The following is a 20,881-nucleotide window of genomic DNA, read 5'->3' as shown; positions in this document are numbered from 1 at the left end:
TCAAATAATGTGGGCTGTATCGTGCTTTCAACAGACAGACGGACATCGTTAAATCGACTTAGAAATTTATGCTGATTATGGATATATATACTTTATGGGGTCTACGACGAATATTTAGGGATGTTACAAACGGAATGACAAATTCAATATACCCTCCATTCCAAGGTGGAGGGTATAAAAAATTGGTTATAGATGTCTGATTTTCTACAAATTTTGCACATCCACATATTTTTATCAGAATTAGATGAAGTGGAATGCTTTAGTCCAATATATCTGGTATCTCTCGCATATTTCAACATTTTCCAAAAATTATTACAAATCTTAAAAAAAATGTGAATGATGTAGTCGATATAGTCCAAATCCGGCACGTTGAAATATATATAAGAGTTTTTTTTAAGTGAGAAGTGTATAATATTTGTCCATTCCTTCGGTATCTCCTCCAAAAAGGGGTCAACATTTTAAATATTCATGATATAAGTCAAAACCTACTTTATATACGACGACGTGAATTTGTATAGGCAATTTTCTGTCACAGAAGGGGGTACCCTTTATAAACTTTAAACAAAATTTGTAAAAAATCTCGGTGAAAAATTCAACACAAATCATCAAAATATCAAATTTTGGTACCAAGAGTTATATAGACAATATTTGGGCAGTTTTTTGGACATCTACATCAACAATTACTACTAGTCGTATTTTATTATGTTTTTCTTCGTTTGCCAAAGTTGAGACAGGAACCCACGCACTGTGCCGGTGTTACTCTTACTTACAGACGCAAGCAAAAGCAGTTGAAAGTTGTAGATCCTTACATGTAAAGCTAGAAATTCAATGCTAGAAAAATTCTGAGAAACAATGTTTTATAACATGTGAATAGTTTTCCAAGATTTGGTAAACAAAATGCAATGATGAATGCTAATCAAATTAAAAAAAAAGTTTGCAAATTCGCAAAAAATTTTAAGTTAATTGAAATATGTTGTCAGCCCAACATTATTGAAAGTGAAAAGCCTTAAAATCTTTTTGCAAACAAATATGCTTTTAATTTTTAGTTAATGTTCTCAGAGTATAAAAGTCCTTCCTCAGAAAACTTCCAATACAAGTCTAGTTGATGATTTGCCAGCAATTTTAAATTTTGGATTCTCATTGAATGAAAATTCGCACAACACAGAATTGTCAATGTCGAGCCATTTCCTAAAATAAAACCCAGGTGCAATGCTTTTTAGTCGAAATCTGTCTGTAGTCAGTCCGTCTGTCTATCTGTTACAATCACATTCCAGTCCACATTATTTGACGTAGAACTTCAAAATTTGGCAGAACAATTTGAATTGCATCTAGGATGGTTGGTATGGAAAATCAGATATAACGGTTCACGTTTTGGTATAGCCGCCATATAATGGTACGTGGCGATATTCAGAATTTTTATGATTTTAGTCACACTTTTTCACAGATTTGTCTAAAAATTGGTATTTGTAGTTCATAATGGGTTCTAGCTCCAATGGCAGAACATTGAAAAGTTAGGTCCCCGTTTTCCTATAGCGCACATATAACGATACTCACCGATATTCGGTATTTTGATAATCCTAGTCACATTTACCCACGAAATTGCTCCAAATTTGTTATTTAAGAAAATTTGATATTTTGGTATGTCCCCATATAAAGGCCTTACCCACTTTATAGTTTCTTGAAAAGTTTAACAGCACTATCCAAACAATCTTGCTGGCATTTATAGTTTAAAGTGGAACACGTTTGATTTCTAACACTTCTATGTAAAAAAATTTTTCTTTACCCAATGGTGGAGGGTATTGAAAGTTTCGCTCGGAAGAACTTAATGTTTCTTTGCTTGTTATATGTATATGCAATTTTGAAGTCTTGAAATTTTGGAGAGAAAAAAAAAACAATAAAATCCGTTAAAAAATTCTGCTAAAATCTTAAAAATACCAAATGTAGCTGCTGTATTAGGGTCTACACGACGACATGGACCTGCACTGGTAACTTTTGTTATAAGCCATTACAATATTCAAATGCGAAACTTAAAAAAGGGTGAATATTGTCTCTGAAATCATCAAAATTCCGAATGTAAGGAGGTATCGTTATATGGGGGCTATACCAAAACGTGGACCTACATGGCCCATTTCCAATACCAAAAGTCCTGCAGACATAATATACATTTGAGTAAAATTGTATCAATCTACTTCAATTCGTTCGAAACCTAGAGTGAGTTCCACAGATGGATAGACGGAGGTGTTACAAACGGAATGATAAACTTATATTTCGAGGTATTACAAACGGAATGACAAACATACTATGGAGGAGGTTATGAAAAACCCCAAAATATCTTCCAAACAAGTGTCTCGTTTTATATTAATTTGATTTACAATTTTAGTGGGTAGAAGACTACCCTCCCCATTACGTTCAATATATATCTAGGTTTTAAATGATCACCAATTTACGGGGATTCTGAAGTTAATGATGACGTTTTCCAAACTAAAAGGATATAATATGGTAAATAGGGTGGATACGAATGTATCATTTTCTTTTCTACCTATACCAATATTTTTATCTGTCATATAAAGTGACTCACTCACTTTATAAAGTGAAGGAAGTAGTCGATGTATTCTAAACTAAGCACGTTACAATATTTATATCATATTTATTTAGGTTCGATACGAAATGGACAATATTACGCCATAGTGGGTCAACAAAGTGGGCAAAGCCTGATTCTTTTTAACTTGTTGGTAAAACAATTTGATATTGACATATATTTTTTGTGTTACTTATCTCCCGGTTCTATAAATTATGGAAGAAAATGAAAAAAATCCAATTTTGTATAGTAAACAGAGCGTAGTGAAAGCAGCACTTAGAGGTATCATACCCTCTATTGTTATACTCGCCTCAAGTTTTATTATACTCTCCACCATACTATGGAGGGTATATTAACTTTGTCATTCCGTCCCGATTTTCGGTCTTTTGATGATTTTTCCGACATTATTCACTGAAATTGTTTTAAATTTGGTATTTGAAGTTCCAAAGGGATACAACAGCCTTAGACAGAAAATTGGCTGTGCAGGTCCACGCCCCCATATAACTGTACCTCCCGATATTCGGTATTTTGATGTGTTTTCCGACATTATTCACTGAAATTGTTTCAAATTTGGTATTTGAAGTTCGTAATGGATACTACAACCTATGACTGAAAGTTGTCTATGCAAGTCCAGGTCTTCGTATAGGCCCTATATATCAGTACACCCCTATATTCGGTATTTTGACGATTTTAAGTACAATACTCACCGAAATTGTTTGAGATGTCACATTTGAAGTTCGTAATGGATGCTACAGGCTGTAGCAGAAAGTTGTCTATGCAAGTCCAGGTCTTTGTATAGCTCCGATGTAACGATACCCCCCTATGTACGGTATTTTGATGATTTTAGCTACATTATTCACCGTTTATTTCAAGTTTCGAATTTGAATATGGTAATGGCTTATGACTATGGACCACGTCGTTTGGAGCCCAATATAACGGCTATATTCGTTATTTTGTAGATTTTAACAGCTTTTTACGGGTTTTATTTTTTGAAAATTTCCAAATTCATTCAAATTGTGGAGGGAACTTACTCCTTTTTAACTTGTTTATATATAAAAAAAGGTACATCTACCTGTTGTACAACATAGATTCCACGTATTGCATGAACATTTTTAATTCGCTTAAGCCAAATTTAATACAACTTTCACCTGTATGCTTGTATGCGATGTTATCTAAATACTCACTCTAGTGCCATTTCGCTATGGTATGTACTATGAAATCACGCTTTCTCTCACTCTCTGAAATGCTATAAATGTTGTTACGGTATAACACAAATATCTTCCCTAAATTAAATTTGCCGAGCGGCCATTATAGTTTGGCATGCCTTTTATCCACATCCGTTGGCCTTTGTAACTATGTATTTTTATTATTTTTTTTTTTTTTTTTGACTTTTTTTCAACGTTGACCGAGTTATTCAGTTGTATTTTTATTCAAACACACTCCTTTTCACTGTTTTATAGTCATTTCAAGGCCGGTCCCTGATGACTGACCAACACATGTACCCATTATTTATGTACATACATTTATATTCACTCATCGCCACAAGATAGCAATAACACATTTTCACACACACACATACACACTGAAAATGCGAGCACACACACACACGATAAAACATATTTATATAACATTTTAGCACTTAAATTGCCTGCCAAATGTGGGATGTCCAACACCTCTCAATAGATCCCATACATTTTCCCCATAAAATATTTACAAACAATTAAAATTTTATTAAATATCTTGGTGTCTATAAAAATATTAAATTGTAGTTTGGATGGAATATTAAACTTTGTCGTTAGACTCATTATTCATCCATCTCTTTTATATGGGATATCAACACCATTAACGATGTGTATGTAAGTCTCGATAAGTGGAAAGTTATTGGGGAAGTAACGAAAATTTGAACCATTTTGGAACATCTGGAAGAAATGCTTTCAATGCATCAAAAAAAAAAAAAAAAAAAAAAAAACAAATAACTATATCGACTACTTCCTATACTTTATATTAAATATTTGATAATTTTTGGAAAATGTTGAAATATGCGAGGGGTACCAGGTGTAGTGAACGGAAGCATTCCACATCATTAAATGCTAATAAAATATTCGTTTGTGCAAAATTTACAGAAAATCGAATACTTGTTACCACTTTGATGCTAATACTTGCTAATCAAAAGAATAATTTATTTCAGATCTCTGTTGGATGGAAAAACAGGGTGAGAAAAAAACTGCAAAAAAGTCAAACGGCATATTTATACTCTACACCATACATGGGAGCTCATATATATTGTTCATCCGATTTGTTGTATTAGTTACCCACAGCCATAATATGCACTCCGTAACAACGATAAAATTTTGCTCAAATGTATATTATGTCTGCAGAACTTTTGGTATTGAAAATGGGCCATGTAGCTCCACGTTTTGGCATATCCCCCATATAATGGTACGTCCCGATATTCGGTATTATATGATATATATATGATTTTTGCGACATTATTCACGGGAATTGTTTCAAATTTGGCATTTGAAGTTGGAAATGGATACTACAGCCCATAATTGTCTGTCCAGGTCCACGTCCTCGTATAGCACCCATATAACTATACCTCCCGATATTCGGTATTTTGATGACACTGGACTTGTTTCAAATTTGGTATTTGAAGTTCGTAATGGCTTCTACAGCCTGTGACAGAAAATTGTTTATACAGGTTCACGTCTTCGTAGAGCCCCCATATAACGGTACCTCCCTATATACGGTATTTTGATGATTTTTGTTATATTATCCACCGTTTATTTGCAGGTGACGTCGTATTGACCCCAATATAACGGCTATATTTATTTTAAAGATTTTAACAGAATTTTTAATGGATATTATTTTTTGAAAATGACCAAATTAGTTCCAAATGGTGGAAGTATTAAAAGTTCGAACCGACCGAACTTAGCTTCTTGTGATGGATCTTTTTAAGCGGAAATGGTACTAAGGTGGTTCAGCTACGACTTAGCTCGCCGGATGGGGAGGTTCTTTTTCCGCAGATCTATACATTTAAAATTTGTGTACCATATGCTTTGATTTGAAAACGGAAATTTAATATTTTAAGTAGACAAAAAAGAATAAACAACATTGTAGACGGATGAACTCTTAACATTACCTTGTATTCATTCAATTCGAATTAATTACTATCAGAATTCTACGTCGTGCGAGGATAGATTTTACTCCTCATTGGCTACCCACCCCTTATGACGTATTTCAGTCATCCTTTTTGGTATTTTCTTGCCAATTTATTTGAAAATACCCCAAGAAAGTTTACACGGCTATCTGGCAACCGTTCAGCCCATAATTTTAATATTTTAACACATGTTTACTTCATGTAATCGAATACACATTTTATTATATAGAGTCCTAAACACATTTGTTGTTTAATTTTTTTTATACATTTTGAACAATAACACAATTTTTTTTATTTCTGTTAAATATACGTATCAATAATAATAATTTTTAATACCTATCTATAAAAATATACGATTATATTTATGTTCTAAGCATGCGTTTTTTTTTTAATATTTTCTTTAATTATAAAATTTTAATTATATTTTTTTTAATTTTTTTCTTACATTTTTATTTATTTTAATATCATTTCATTTTTGATTTTTTTTTTTTTTAATATTTTTCATATTTTTAAATATGTGTAATAATTGTTTTAAAGGTTATGTTATGCATATATATCCGTATTTTGCCATGTTTTTTGTTTTTTTAGAATCTTTGTTCAACTTTTTGTATTTCTTTTGTCATGCAAAATTAAATTTCAATTATGTCTGTTCCACCCTAATATTCCTCTTAGGCTTAGAAAAAAGTTTGCGCCTTAAGTTATGCTCTGGTGTTTTTTTTTTTTTTAGGTTAAGAGGTTTAATTCACTAGGTTTACACCACGTGCAAGAAAAACTAATATTGAATAGAATTGGTGTACACTATGAATGGTGGATGACAATATATTTGTTTTAAATTTATAAAATTTCCTTTCTCAGCTTTTTAGCAATTTGCTTCGATTTTCCTTTCCTTTTGTTTTATAAATTGATTTCAGGGTCTATTATCTATAGGTTTGTGTACTTACTGCAACAATTTTTAAATACATCAGTTTTGCAAACCACGTGGTGAAAATTTGGTTGTGTCAGAGGTGAGGTAATCTTACCTCGAACTCGCTCGGTATATTGTAGATGTCGTTCGTTATATTATTTGGCGCTTTACCAAGGTAATCCTTGAAGTCAATGATAATTTTAACACAATATCCTGTATTAAATGTAACATTAGTGATTTCATTGAACAAAGAGATACTATTTTTTTGTCTTATGTTTTAAAACGTATGCTTACCCGAGCAGAAACTTTTACACAAAACTCACAATAAAAATAAATCACGACAAATGTATAAAAAATTGTGAGTGCTGCTTTTAGATTCTATTTAATAAAACAGAAATTAATGTAAGAAGGAAATCAATAAAAAAAAAACTGTTTTTATACACACATTAAGTTTGGATTTTTCGTTACAATTTTATTTTGAACTTTTATGGTGAAATTATATTTGTCACCTTGACACTCTGAAACCTTCTGCCAAAAAATTTCTGGATATCAATTTAGGTAACTTTAAGGTGACTTTTATGAAGGTCAGTTCCCACATGGAGTTGAAGTTACAGAGTTGAAATATTGATCTCTTTGCAACTATGGTGGGACTTGAATTCGTGATGCAGTTGCCTTTCAATGTGTATAGATGGCGAAAGCGTATAGCATTGCCACATTAAAAACAATGAACGAAATGTTCATAATTCTATTAATAATATATAATTTTCATATACCTCTTTGTATTAAGAATACCAAAAAAAAAGTTCGAACAGGGGGAAACACATAAATTAATATATTTATATATTAATTAATTAAATAAATTTGGGCATGAAAATATGTACGCTGAGTGATTTCTGTCAGTATGTAGGGTAGGAGATATATTCTGAAACCTACTGTGAAATGATCACACAAGATATAAAGTGGTGTTTTCCAACACTACTACTTTGCCAAATGTCAAAGCAACAATATTTATTCTATAGCAGTGAAAGTTAAAGAAAAGTTTTGCTTACTAAAAAATAAATATAAGAGCAAACATTACAGCCAAGGGTGGCTGTCACAAAGCCAATTCTTTTTGTGTAGCCAGTGTAACAAAAAGAGTTGGGAATTCGTAATGTTTGGATGTAAGTATAAAACAAGATATTTTACCAGTTTGTCATTTAATCATGTTGCATTCTCTTGTTTTGCCTGTTGTAGCTGTTCGTCCTGGAGTAGAAGGTGACCAACTAGGGTGACGAAAAAACAACAGTTTGTGTGCGCTAGTTAGCTACCTGTTCAAAATAGGAAAATATTGGGCTGTGATACAAACATAAGATGTTTGGACAATGAGGCGATAATTAACAGCTGAAATCATTGGGAAATTTGTGATATGATGAGGTACCTGCAAATGTGAAAGGGGAAAATATCCTTCCATAGATTCATGGTTTCAGACCAAATTCTTATTTTTTTTTTAGGTATATTGGAGTTTTTTCATAAGTTTGTTATACCATCTTTGGAAGCTGTTAAATATCTGATGGGCATATTATATTTAGTCGGAAGAACACTGTATACAGTAACTGCCTATACATAAATGATATTTTTTTTTATGGAAGCGAACAACATTGTGTGCAGAACAGGCTTATAAGACAGATCTAAAAGGACCAATAAGAAGACAATGGAAATTTTGTTGAACAGATGAGTTTTCTTTTTTTTTTTTACTTCTGTCAAGTTTCTTTATACTAATGTTTTTCTTTTTCTTTGCAGCATTTTTTTAATATGGGACTATATTAATGTTCTTTTCCATTTCAGGTGAATTGAATTGCTGAATAAATTGACTGCGTGGAGAATTGCTTTGTATGGATTTCAGAAGGAATGCTGTGGAGTTGCAAACGGGAATTGGTAAAACTACTTAACGACATTAGTTTATAGATATAGATATAGTTTTTAATATGTATTTTTTTATTGCTTTAAGTGTTGGGCGTGAATGATGCCAATTAGTTGTCCCTTTAAATTTTCAATTTCGTATTGACAGTTCCCTAAAGGTTTTCTAATGCGACATTTAAGCCACGGTTTACATAGTTTGGCATTGATACCTTTTGCAAAATCGCTTTGCACAAAATTTTTTCTGTATACTTCTTGTCCAGGTTTGAAAGATACAATTTTACATCGTTTATTGTATGTAGATTTATTTCGCTCATATGCGTCATGCATTCTTTTGTCTACCTTTTTATGCAAAATTTGCATTCGGTCAGACATAGGTAATATGTTTATTTCTCCATCTTCTAAAGCGTTTAGTTTTCGAAGTATTTTGTATGCATCAGCATGTGTAATCATATGGTAACCTATAAGGGCAAAGTAGGGAGATGTACCTGTTGAGGCATGAATTGTCGATCGTAAGGCACACTCTATTTTGGGTAGACATTCATCCCACTTGGAATGGTCTGTTTGCAGGTAGCTGCGAATACTACTTAATATTGTTTGATTAACACGCTCACTTGCATTTGCCTGTGGCGAATGTATGGCAGTGCGCATATGTTTAATACCGAATGCTGATAGCAATTCTTTGAACGCTTCTGATGTGAATTGTTTGCCATTATCCGAGTGTATACACTCAGGTACGCCGAATTTATAAAATATTTCCTCCACAAGGAATTTATTGACTTGGGCAACGGTCGCTTTTGTCATCGACTTGAGCAGAACGAATTTCGTTTTGTGATCTAAAACAATAAAAATATGTGTCTTACCAGATTTTGACCTGGGGTATGGCCCTAGAAAATCTATATAAATTTTCTGAAATGGTCTTTGAGTTATAACCTCATTACCCATTGGTGGTCGTAAAATTTGTTTTGGGTGTTTAATCTCTTTACACGTATTACAATTGTTTACAAAAGTCTTGATTTCGTGTACCATTGATGGCCAATAGAAAAATTGTCTAATGCCGTGAAGAGTTTTTGTTATACCACTATGACATGTGTTGTTGTGTATTTTATTTATTATATGGTTGGTGAGTGTATCTGGAAGCCATATTCTCCAACATTCATCATCGTTTTCCACATTTGAACGATTAAATTTTACTTTTTTATAAATTATGCCTTCTTTAACCTTTAAGTCAGGCAAACAACTTTCATTTTGTTCGATAGTTTGGATTAGAGACAGGTATTTTGGACTTTTAAAATCGTCAGAGTCTAGATTAATAAAAGATGAATTATCAGTAGAAATTTCCTCCATATCCAAACGAGATAACATATCTGGGACTACATTTTTAGATCCTTTCCTATGCTCTATGTTAAAACTATAGCCTTGGAGTTTCAAACTCCATCGTGCTAATCTACCGTTTAAGTCTTTTTGCTTCATTAACCATTGGAGACTAGAATGGTCCGTAATCACAGTAAAATCCATCATTTCAATATATTGTCTAAATCTTTCAATGGCAAGCAAAACGGCTAAACACTCTTTTTCTGTTGTAGAGTAATTTCGTTGAGCGCTGTTTAGTTTCTTTGAGAAATACTCGATTGGGTGTTCACCGTCATCGTCATCTTTTTGAAACAGAACTGCGCCAACTCCTACATTAGACGCATCGCATTGGATAAAAAACGGTCTCGAAAAGTCTGGACTCGAAAGTACTGGACTTGATACCAAACTATGCTTTAGCTTTTCAAAAGATTCTATAGCTTGAGGCGTCATATTGAACTTAGGTGTTTTCTTTAGCATATCGGTTAATGCAGCAGTTAATGTTGAAAAATCATGAATGAAGCGGCGATACCAGCCGACAGTACCAAGAAATCTCCTTACATCTTTTTGTGATTTCGGCGGTTTTATATTCATGATTGCTTCTACTTTGCTTGGATCAGGCTTCAGTTTACCAGCACCAACAATATATCCAAGATATTTAAGCTCTTTGTAGCAGAATTTGGATTTTTCCATGTTAATTGTCAGTCCAGCTTGTGTTAATTTGTCACCTACGATCTTCAATATTTCCATATGGACTTCAAAGTTTTGTGACACAACCAAGAGATCGTCCAGGTACACAAATACACGGTCTTTCAACACTGGAGGGATCACTTTGTCCATTAGTCTGCACATCCTTTGAGCCGCATTGCACAGTCCAAAAGGCATAACCTTGAATTGGTAGTGAGGTCTACCTTGGACTGTAAATGCTGTTAAGGGGCGACTTGATTCCTCCAGCGGAATTTGCCAGAATGCGTCTTTTAGATCTATAGCTGAAATATAGTATGTGTCACCTAATCTTGCCAGAAGTCCGTCTATGTTAGGTAGGGGATAAGCATCTTTGCGTGTAACTTTATTTAGTTCCCTTGCATCTAAACAAAGGCGATTTTTATTGGGTTTTATCACTAAAGTTACCCTATTATTCCAATCTGAATTTTTCGCTACTTCAATAACATTTAGTTTTATCATTCGGTCTAATTCATCATACATTAACTTCTGTACGGCAGGACTGACGGGATAATACCTCATCTTTTTAGGATCTGCATTTCCTATGTCGATACTATGCTGTTCTAAATGTGTCTTACCTAAACCATATTTTGTGTAGCAACGAAAAGCAAGTTTAGTTTTCTCCAAGACTATATTCTGTTCATGTGTTAACACATGTATCTTTTTGTCTTTTTCACCATTTGATAAACCGCTAGTAATTTCATTTATATCTGGTTCAAATGAAATTTTCAGATTTAGTGCTTTCCAAAAATCATATCCCAAGATTAGGGCTTGTTTTAAACTTGGAACCAGATAAAAAGTCATTTCCTTTATTTTATTTCCACATTGAACACTAGTCTTTATTTTGCCAATGATTTGTTGTTGTTTGCCATCAGCTGTCCTAATATTGGATTTAAAATTTAGTATTTGGGCATTTATCATTTCGGCATTTTCTAAGCACTTGTTACCAAGGCAGCTAATAGAAGCACCGCTGTCCATTAGACCAGTAAAGTTAAAACCATTTAGTTTGACATTCATATATGGTCTTATGTCATCATCAATTTCTAGACAAGCTGAAGCAATTTCCTTTCTTTCAATTTTTCTATTTCTATAAAGTCTTCTTGTTTTTGCAATCTTTTTGGTAACTTCTGGCTGAAAATCTTTAAAAATCTCATCTCTTTTTTTCTTATATTCCTCTAACCTTTGTTCGTATGGAATAATAGTTTTTAACATGGTTGTTGTAGCTGGTATATTTTGCTTTAGGGTATGTAAAACGGTTGGTTGGATATTTTGAGTATTTATTGGGTATTCTGGGATATGTATTTTTGTGAACATGAGGTCCCAGTCGGCCTCATGCTCTTTTGTTGGTTTCCCACACATTTGGGACATTTTGGTGAAGTCACACCATCGAACCCACATTTAAAACAGAAAATATTTCTTTGCTCCAAGTCACATTCGATATAAGTATGACCCACTGTCTTACAGTTCCAACATGTTAAAGTTTTTGTATTTAAATTTGAGTTATGTAGAGCTTCAACTTCAGTGGTTTCATGGAAATTTTCATCCTGATTAAAATTGATTTCATGAACTCTTCTGACGTTGTTTTGGTGTAGTTGACGATATGCGAGTCTCTTTGATAGGGTTACCTCTGCTCGTTTACATTCTTCTATCAAGTCGTCGATAGAGTTAATACTTTTTGCATAGATAAGTTGGACTAATCCATCTTTCAAATTGTCTTTAATTATTTGTACAATTTCAAAATCAGGGATGGGAGTTCTCATTTGATTTTGAAGCTTGACAATTTCAGATATGTAAATGTCGGCAGATTCTGAGGGTAACTGTCTACGCTCAATAATTTTCCTTTGTATTTCGAAATCACTCTCGTAATTTCGGAACTTTTTTATGAAATGATACTTTAATACTGCCCATTCGCAATGAGGATTCTTCTGACGAAATTGCCAGATCCAGTCATGCGCTCTGCCTGCCAGCATATGGTGGAAACCTTTAATAAAAGTATCCCATGGGCAATTATAATCAAGTCTTAGAGATTCGGCTCTGAAGACGAACTCTTCTACACTTATTAGCTTCGATGAACCGTCATATCTTAAACCCCATTTCTGAAGTTGTAAAGGTGTAATGGGTTTGACACCCATAGCAAAATTTTGATTAATATTTTGAGAATACTGTTGATATGGATTGTGGTATTGGTTAGGTTGTTGTTGCTGTCGGTAATTAGTATTTGAATTTGGGGCATTGGGCCTTTGTTCTTGATTGTCATTTGATTGATCTTGGGTGTGGTCTAAAGACAGATTTCTTATGGAATCAATCGAATGCCTAACGACCTGTGGAATCATGACAGCAAGTCTGTCTTCCAAAGTTTTCATCGCTTCGGATTGTGCAAGTCTAACTGAGGCTGAGATAAATTCTCGTAAGCTTGGTCCATTGGAATGATTTATAGGAGCTTCTAAATTTATTTTCGGGTTTGAAATTGGCAATATTGGATCCTGCTGATTTGAAGCTGTTGGGAATTGTGAATCATGTTGGTTCATTCTTTCAAATTCTCGTCTAACTTGATCGGCAGTAATGCTGCTGTATTCGGGTCTCATTATAGAAGAAACTGATTCCGGTGATGAAGTTGTTTGTAAACCTGTTGGTAGTGACATTAGGGGAGGAATACCAGATTGAATAAGAGTTCTATTTGTACTCTGTGTTGATGTATTCACTGTTGGATTAATAGTTTGATTTTGCATGGTATTGTTTTCTAACAAAAGGCTACTTGGAGGATTGTTATTATTTGCTGGAGCAGCGTTGGAAGTGCTGGGATTAGCAACGTTTGGGGCACTTGCAGTTGAATTACTTTTACCCGCAATTCTGCTTGAAGACCTAGTTCCAGTGTTAGAGTTTTTACTAGACATTGTAACAGTTAATTAGAAATGTATTTATGACAAAATGTATGCAAAAAGTGAATTGCGTAGATTAAAATGGGTGATTAGATTTTGAGCTTAAAGTTTCTCTTAAATTCAGTATTTAATTTATAATGTAGTCTTAAAATTTGGTATTGAATATAAATTGTTTTTAATTAATGAAAAAAATATAATATTTTTAATATTGCTATTTTAATTTATTTATCATATATTTTTGATTAATTTTACTCTAATATTTTATTAATAATTGTTTTTCTTTCTTTTCTTTTCAGATATGTGAATACTTCTTTTATTTTAAATATATATTTATATATATTTTATTATAGCGATATTAAAATATTTTATTTTTTTTATAATTTACATATATATAAATATGTTTGCACTTTGTAGATAAATAAAAATATAAATTATTTTTTTTATTTTTTTGCCAAAAATATTTTGTTTGAACTTGTTATAAATCTTATAAACTTTATGTTTCTTTCTTTTTTATATACTTTTTTTTTTTTATTATTTAATTTGGACTGAACTTTGTTAACCAGACACCTGTTCATATTGTTATGATGTATAGAATTCTGTAAACAATTTTTTTGTACTTTTTCTTATTTTTAATGCTCTAATTTATTTTAATTAGAAAAGTAAATAGCAAAAAGAAGTAAATTGTTGTTTTATATATATTTTCTTTGCTTATGGTTTTAATAAACATAGAAATATATCATTAACTGGAATTGAATGTTATTTTTATTTTGATAGATTGTTGGGTTTGAAGGTATGTTTAAGAATACAATTTGTTTAGAGACAAAATTTATTGTATTGTACCTATTTAAGTTCAATGAATAAAACCACTGGTTTGGAACTAATATATATTCAGCTCTTTAGCCATTGAAATATGCTTCCATTCGAATAGTAGTAATCATTATTTTGCTCAAAAGGTAACTCTAAAGTGGAATATGCCCACGTACCTGTACAACGCGACATGGATGCTAAAAGTTCCTTTCGGGATACCGATTCGTGCTACATAAGCTACAAAAGAGTGAGGGCTATTGTAAAAATAAATAAAAAAATTAGAGCCCCACGTTGGGCGCCATAAATGTGATGGATCTTTTTAAGCGGAAATGGTACTAAGGTGGTTCAGCTACGACTTAGCTCGCCGGATGGGGAGGTTCTTTTTCCGCAGATCTATACATTTAAAATTTGTGTACCATATGCTTTGATTTGAAAACGGAAATTTAATATTTTAAGTAGACAAAAAAGAATAAACAACATTGTAGACGGATGAACTCTTAACATTACCTTGTATTCATTCAATTCGAATTAATTACTATCAGAATTCTACGTCGTGCGAGGATAGATTTTACTCCTCATTGGCTACCCACCCCTTATGACGTATTTCAGTCATCCTTTTTGGTATTTTCTTGCCAATTTATTTGAAAATACCCCAAGAAAGTTTACACGGCTATCTGGCAACCGTTCAGCCCATAATTTTAATATTTTAACACATGTTTACTTCATGTAATCGAATACACATTTTATTATATAGAGTCCTAAACACATTTGTTGTTTAATTTTTTTTATACATTTTGAACAATAACACAATTTTTTTTATTTCTGTTAAATATACGTATCAATAATAATAATTTTTAATACCTATCTATAAAAATATACGATTATATTTATGTTCTAAGCATGCGTTTTTTTTTTAATATTTTCTTTAATTATAAAATTTTAATTATATTTTTTTTAATTTTTTTCTTACATTTTTATTTATTTTAATATCATTTCATTTTTGATTTTTTTTTTTTTAATATTTTTCATATTTTTAAATATGTGTAATAATTGTTTTAAAGGTTATGTTATGCATATATATCCGTATTTTGCCATGTTTTTTGTTTTTTTAGAATCTTTGTTCAACTTTTTGTATTTCTTTTGTCATGCAAAATTAAATTTCAATTATGTCTGTTCCACCCTAATATTCCTCTTAGGCTTAGAAAAAAGTTTGCGCCTTAAGTTATGCTCTGGTGTTTTTTTTTTTTTTAGGTTAAGAGGTTTAATTCACTAGGTTTACACCACGTGCAAGAAAAACTAATATTGAATAGAATTGGTGTACACTATGAATGGTGGATGACAATATATTTGTTTTAAATTTATAAAATTTCCTTTCTCAGCTTTTTAGCAATTTGCTTCGATTTTCCTTTCCTTTTGTTTTATAAATTGATTTCAGGGTCTATTATCTATAGGTTTGTGTACTTACTGCAACAATTTTTAAATACATCAGTTTTGCAAACCACGTGGTGAAAATTTGGTTGTGTCAGAGGTGAGGTAATCTTACCTCGAACTCGCTCGGTATATTGTAGATGTCGTTCGTTATATTATTTGGCGCTTTACCAAGGTAATCCTTGAAGTCAATGATAATTTTAACACAATATCCTGTATTAAATGTAACATTAGTGATTTCATTGAACAAAGAGATACTATTTTTTTGTCTTATGTTTTAAAACGTATGCTTACCCGAGCAGAAACTTTTACACAAAACTCACAATAAAAATAAATCACGACAAATGTATAAAAAATTGTGAGTGCTGCTTTTAGATTCTATTTAATAAAACAGAAATTAATGTAAGAAGGAAATCAATAAAAAAAAAACTGTTTTTATACACACATTAAGTTTGGATTTTTCGTTACAATTTTATTTTGAACTTTTATGGTGAAATTATATTTGTCACCTTGACACTCTGAAACCTTCTGCCAAAAAATTTCTGGATATCAATTTAGGTAACTTTAAGGTGACTTTTATGAAGGTCAGTTCCCACATGGAGTTGAAGTTACAGAGTTGAAATATTGATCTCTTTGCAACTATGGTGGGACTTGAATTCGTGATGCAGTTGCCTTTCAATGTGTATAGATGGCGAAAGCGTATAGCATTGCCACATTAAAAACAATGAACGAAATGTTCATAATTCTATTAATAATATATAATTTTCATATACCTCTTTGTATTAAGAATACCAAAAAAAAAGTTCGAACAGGGGGAAACACATAAATTAATATATTTATATATTAATTAATTAAATAAATTTGGGCATGAAAATATGTACGCTGAGTGATTTCTGTCAGTATGTAGGGTAGGAGATATATTCTGAAACCTACTGTGAAATGATCACACAAGATATAAAGTGGTGTTTTCCAACACTACTACTTTGCCAAATGTCAAAGCAACAATATTTATTCTATAGCAGTGAAAGTTAAAGAAAAGTTTTGCTTACTAAAAAATAAATATAAGAGCAAACATTACAGCCAAGGGTGGCTGTCACATTCTTTTTTACTTGTTCTTGTTGATATTTTGCGTCATTAATTGGAATTTTCTGAGTTTGTATCCAACTTCCAGATGTGGCCATTATCCTTACTAATATGCTACTAATTATCAAATTAATATAGCCCCAATATTAGGTCGGCATGGAAGGTGTCTAAAATTGCCTTGGTTATAAATTATGAATACGCATTTGTGTTAAAAGGAAGTGTGCCACTTTATAATCCAATTAAGTTCATGATGGCAGTTACTCAAATCAAGATCATTTGCCTACTAGTCTCAAATTCGACATTATGTCTGTGATTTTGACACTCATTCTGATGGGCTTACTTCCGTCCTTCTGTTAGGCTATATAATATTTTACTACGTTTTTTAATTTACTTACATATGTATGTACGCATGTTAACTCCGAATTACCCATTCTAAATGACATATATGCAGCGATAAACTTATCTCATTTGGATTTAAGAGCCAATAACACCCTAAACACAAGATAATGAACAATAATGCAGTATTTTGTAACTCCTCAAATGTTTTGACACCAAAAATTGTCTACAAGAATATCTTAAGTGTGTGTGTGCGTGTTAGCCATAAAGGCAAAGCCAACATTAATTATGTTCGACATAAATTATTCACTATACAGATCAACTTCCTACACATGTATGTATATATGTATGTCCGTAAGTCCATTGCAACTAATAACAAAATTACGATAATATAAACCTAATTCTAACGATGTAATTGTGCAATAAAGTAGGTATGTATGCATGTGCTCTGATTGCAGCCATTAATACCTCCATCTGCAAGCTCGTCGGCTTTCTAGAAACTTGGGCGATAAATGAACATTGTTTAAGTACCCAGAAGAAGTCAGATAAGTGTTGTCGCATTATTATTGTTAAATACTGTTAATTAAAAATCGTTCCCTCTTTCTGTAATAAAATAGATTATATGAAACATAACAAATGAAATACTCCTTTGAGATGCAGGGAGGCTAAAAAGCGGTGTATATAAAATCATTCATCACCTTTGCCCCGTCGACAAAGGGAACAAAAACCAAGCGAAGCCAAGTATTTGATACACCACACCACAAGGCAATTTTAATAATCAAGCCCGTAACACACGTTCCTTTGTATTTGGAATTTGTGTGAAGTACACCATACCGAATATAATCTTTATTAAATATATGGTGTGGCTTAAAAGCGGCTAATATTCGGCATTGGATGGATGGTCTCATATCTTAATTAGAATCAATTCAAACTAAATTTTCAAGGAGGCATTTTCTAGCTTTGTGCGGTCTTTCGTAAGATACATCATTGAAATAGAGCGCATGTTACGAATTCTGGAAGGCTAACATTTGTCAATATTAATCTAACTTTCTAAATAATACTTATAAGATGCACACTGAAATCGGGTGAAAATTATATGGGAGCTATATCAAAATTTGAACCTTGAATGAACCAAATGATTTGTGAACAACTTAAAAAGTATCAATCAGTTTAGCCGAGAGATGTATACCCTCAGCCAATGTTCGACTTAGAGAGGTATATATCATTTGATACGGCCAAGACATGCCTCATCGAAATAAAGGTTTAATATCCCTAGGTCTCTTTGGAAAATGGACAATATCGGTTTACTCCACCAAGTACCTCCTCAACAAAGGGTTAAATTTTTGAATAATTATAAAATGGTTTGGTTATTTAGAATTTTGACTATTTGTGGAGGAGGTACCAGAAGGAATGGTCCGATCTCTACCATATTTATACAAATCTTGTGTGTTGATGGAAATATTGAGATGTGCCAAGACTGAATGGCATCGGATGTTAATTTCGTGTTTTATGAGCTTTATGAATTTTCAAATTTTTGACCCTTTGTGGGGAAGGTACCAGAAGAATTCTATCTTCACACCAAACCTTGGGTTAATAAAAATATTGCGATGTGTGCAATTTGTGGATAATCGGACACTTACATCGCATTTTATAAGAGTTATAATTATTCAAAATTTTGACCCCTTGTGTGGGAGGTACTTGATGGTGTGGACCGATATTGCCCATCTCCGACCTCGATCTAAGTTTAATAATAATATTAAACCGTCACACGCTGCCCGAATGTTGCTCTGAGGTGAAGCGCTTGCTTCCGGCGAAGCGCTTGCTTGAGGTGATCGACACTTTGGTATTTTTTAGTGCCAACCTTGCTTTCCAAAATACTCCAGACACAATAGTCCAACGGATTGGTATCCGGAAAATTCGATGGCCATTGTGCTCTGGAAAAGAAGCGAGAAACTTCATTCTGTAACCATTCTTGGGTGGCACGTGCTGAGTGCGATGGTGCTGAGTCCTGTAGGAATGTCCAGGGTCTGCGGCCAAATTGTTTGCGTGTCCAATGCTTTAATACACCCTCCAGAATATTTTTGCGATAATATTCGGCATTTAATACGAGCGGAAAGCGATCATCGGCTGTTAAGGCGCCCCACACCATCACGATGGCCGGCGCTTAAGTCCTAGTGGCCAACTGACGGTGCACTTTTTAAGCTGACCTCTGTGGCAAGTAAACACGATCATTTTGTTTCTTTACAAACTGCTGGACAACGAATGTTATCTCAGCGGAGAAAACCAAATTCGCGAGTTCACCACTTTCGGCCAAGCTCTTTTGTAAGTTCTTGCACATTTTGGAATTTCAATGGCTTTAGCCCGAGCTCATTTTTCAATACTTGCCGAATGGAATATTGCGATATGTTCAGCTCACGAGCCATTTTTCGGCCACTGCGAAGCGGGATTCGAATAAGTCGCTTTTTTTACTTTTCGAACCATCTCTGCTGATGTTGTTGTTTTCTTCCGTCCACTTGACATCGGGCTACGCTAACAGTATCACGGTAAAGAGAGATGCTACGAGACACAAAAAATTTATTCACGATAGCCACTTGTGGTTTTCAGCCAAATATAAAGAAATCACACTATCACGCTTGAATTCCATCACGAATAATTCTTTTTTTTTTTGGAAAATTCTTATAAAAATACTTTTGTACGCTTGTAAACAATATAATGAGCTGTCACTGGAATACTTTTAACAGATGTCGAACGAGTGACTTAGAAATGACAGTGGTCTGAAGTTGGTTGCAATTTTTTCATATAACCCTGTATATTTCATCCGATTTGGTGTTTAGGTTCCTCATATTCGTAATATGCATTCGACAACAATGATATTTGGTACCAGCTCGGAAATACCTCTGCCAAATTTTATGAAGAACGTGTAAGATTTTTATATAGTTCCCATATATATCCGAAATACAATTTCAGACCAGCGCAAACGGAATGAATTTCGGGACATACGTATCCATTTTGTGTAACTCGGCTCCGATATATATTTTTTTATACCCTACACCACAAGATGGTCAGGGTATTATGTCTTTGCGCATCTGTCTGTAACAGGCAAAAGGAAACGAGATAGACGCATAGTTCCTTTTGATGATCTGCATAGAATCACATTCTGAGTCGATTTATGCATATCCGTCCGTCTGTCCGTCCGTCTGTCTGTCCATGTATTTTTGTAAACAAATTACAGTTCGCATTTATTGGCTATCCAGATGAAATTTTGCACAAATCATTTGTTTGGCCCAAGGACGAACCCTATTGTAATTAGAGATAATCGGTAAAAATTTAGATATAGCTCCCATATATATCTTCGTCCGATTTGCCTTTTATTGTGCACCAAACGTGTAATATCAGCCCGAATAGTATGGAATTTTGCACATACAACCAAATTAGGCCTGAAAATAAGTATGCCAAATTTTGATCGAAATCGGTTCAGATATAGCTATAGCTCCAATATACATTGTTTATCCGATTTATTGTATTTGTTACCCACAGTCGTAATAGGCACTATGTAACAACGATATTCAGGGAAATATATGAAATACAGTTTAGAAATATCTTTGCCTAATTTTATCAAGATCGGTTCAGATTTGGATATATCTCCCACATATAACTTCGTCCGATTTACTTTTTATTGTGCACCAAACGTCTAATACTTGTCCAACTGGGATGGAATTTGGCACTTACGACCGAAT

At 33.0% G+C, this 20,881-nt stretch overlaps 1 protein-coding gene and 1 long non-coding RNA gene across 4 annotated transcripts in view; both read left to right on the top strand.

The window, feature by feature from the left end:
- The window catches only part of LOC101890509 (uncharacterized), a 439,481-nt gene that overhangs the window by 260,661 nt on the left and 157,939 nt on the right, over positions 1-20,881 (top strand). The window lies entirely within an intron of this gene.
- Positions 7,625-14,188, top strand: LOC131806810 (uncharacterized). 2 transcript variants are annotated; one of them, XR_009344177.1, is made up of 4 exons: positions 7,625-7,802; positions 7,876-8,067; positions 8,133-8,556; positions 13,787-14,188. It is a non-coding gene; the product is annotated as an uncharacterized LOC131806810 (long non-coding RNA). The 2 variants fall into 2 exon arrangements; XR_009344176.1 differs by having other exon boundaries at positions 7,635-7,802; positions 7,876-8,055.

This window comes from Musca domestica, unplaced genomic scaffold, assembly GCF_030504385.1.
Source record: "Musca domestica strain aabys unplaced genomic scaffold, Musca_domestica.polishedcontigs.V.1.1 9, whole genome shotgun sequence".
Lineage (NCBI taxonomy): Eukaryota > Metazoa > Arthropoda > Insecta > Diptera > Muscidae > Musca > Musca domestica.
The sequence above is the reverse complement of the archived record's forward strand: the minus strand, read 5'-3'. Positions and strand labels throughout refer to the sequence as shown.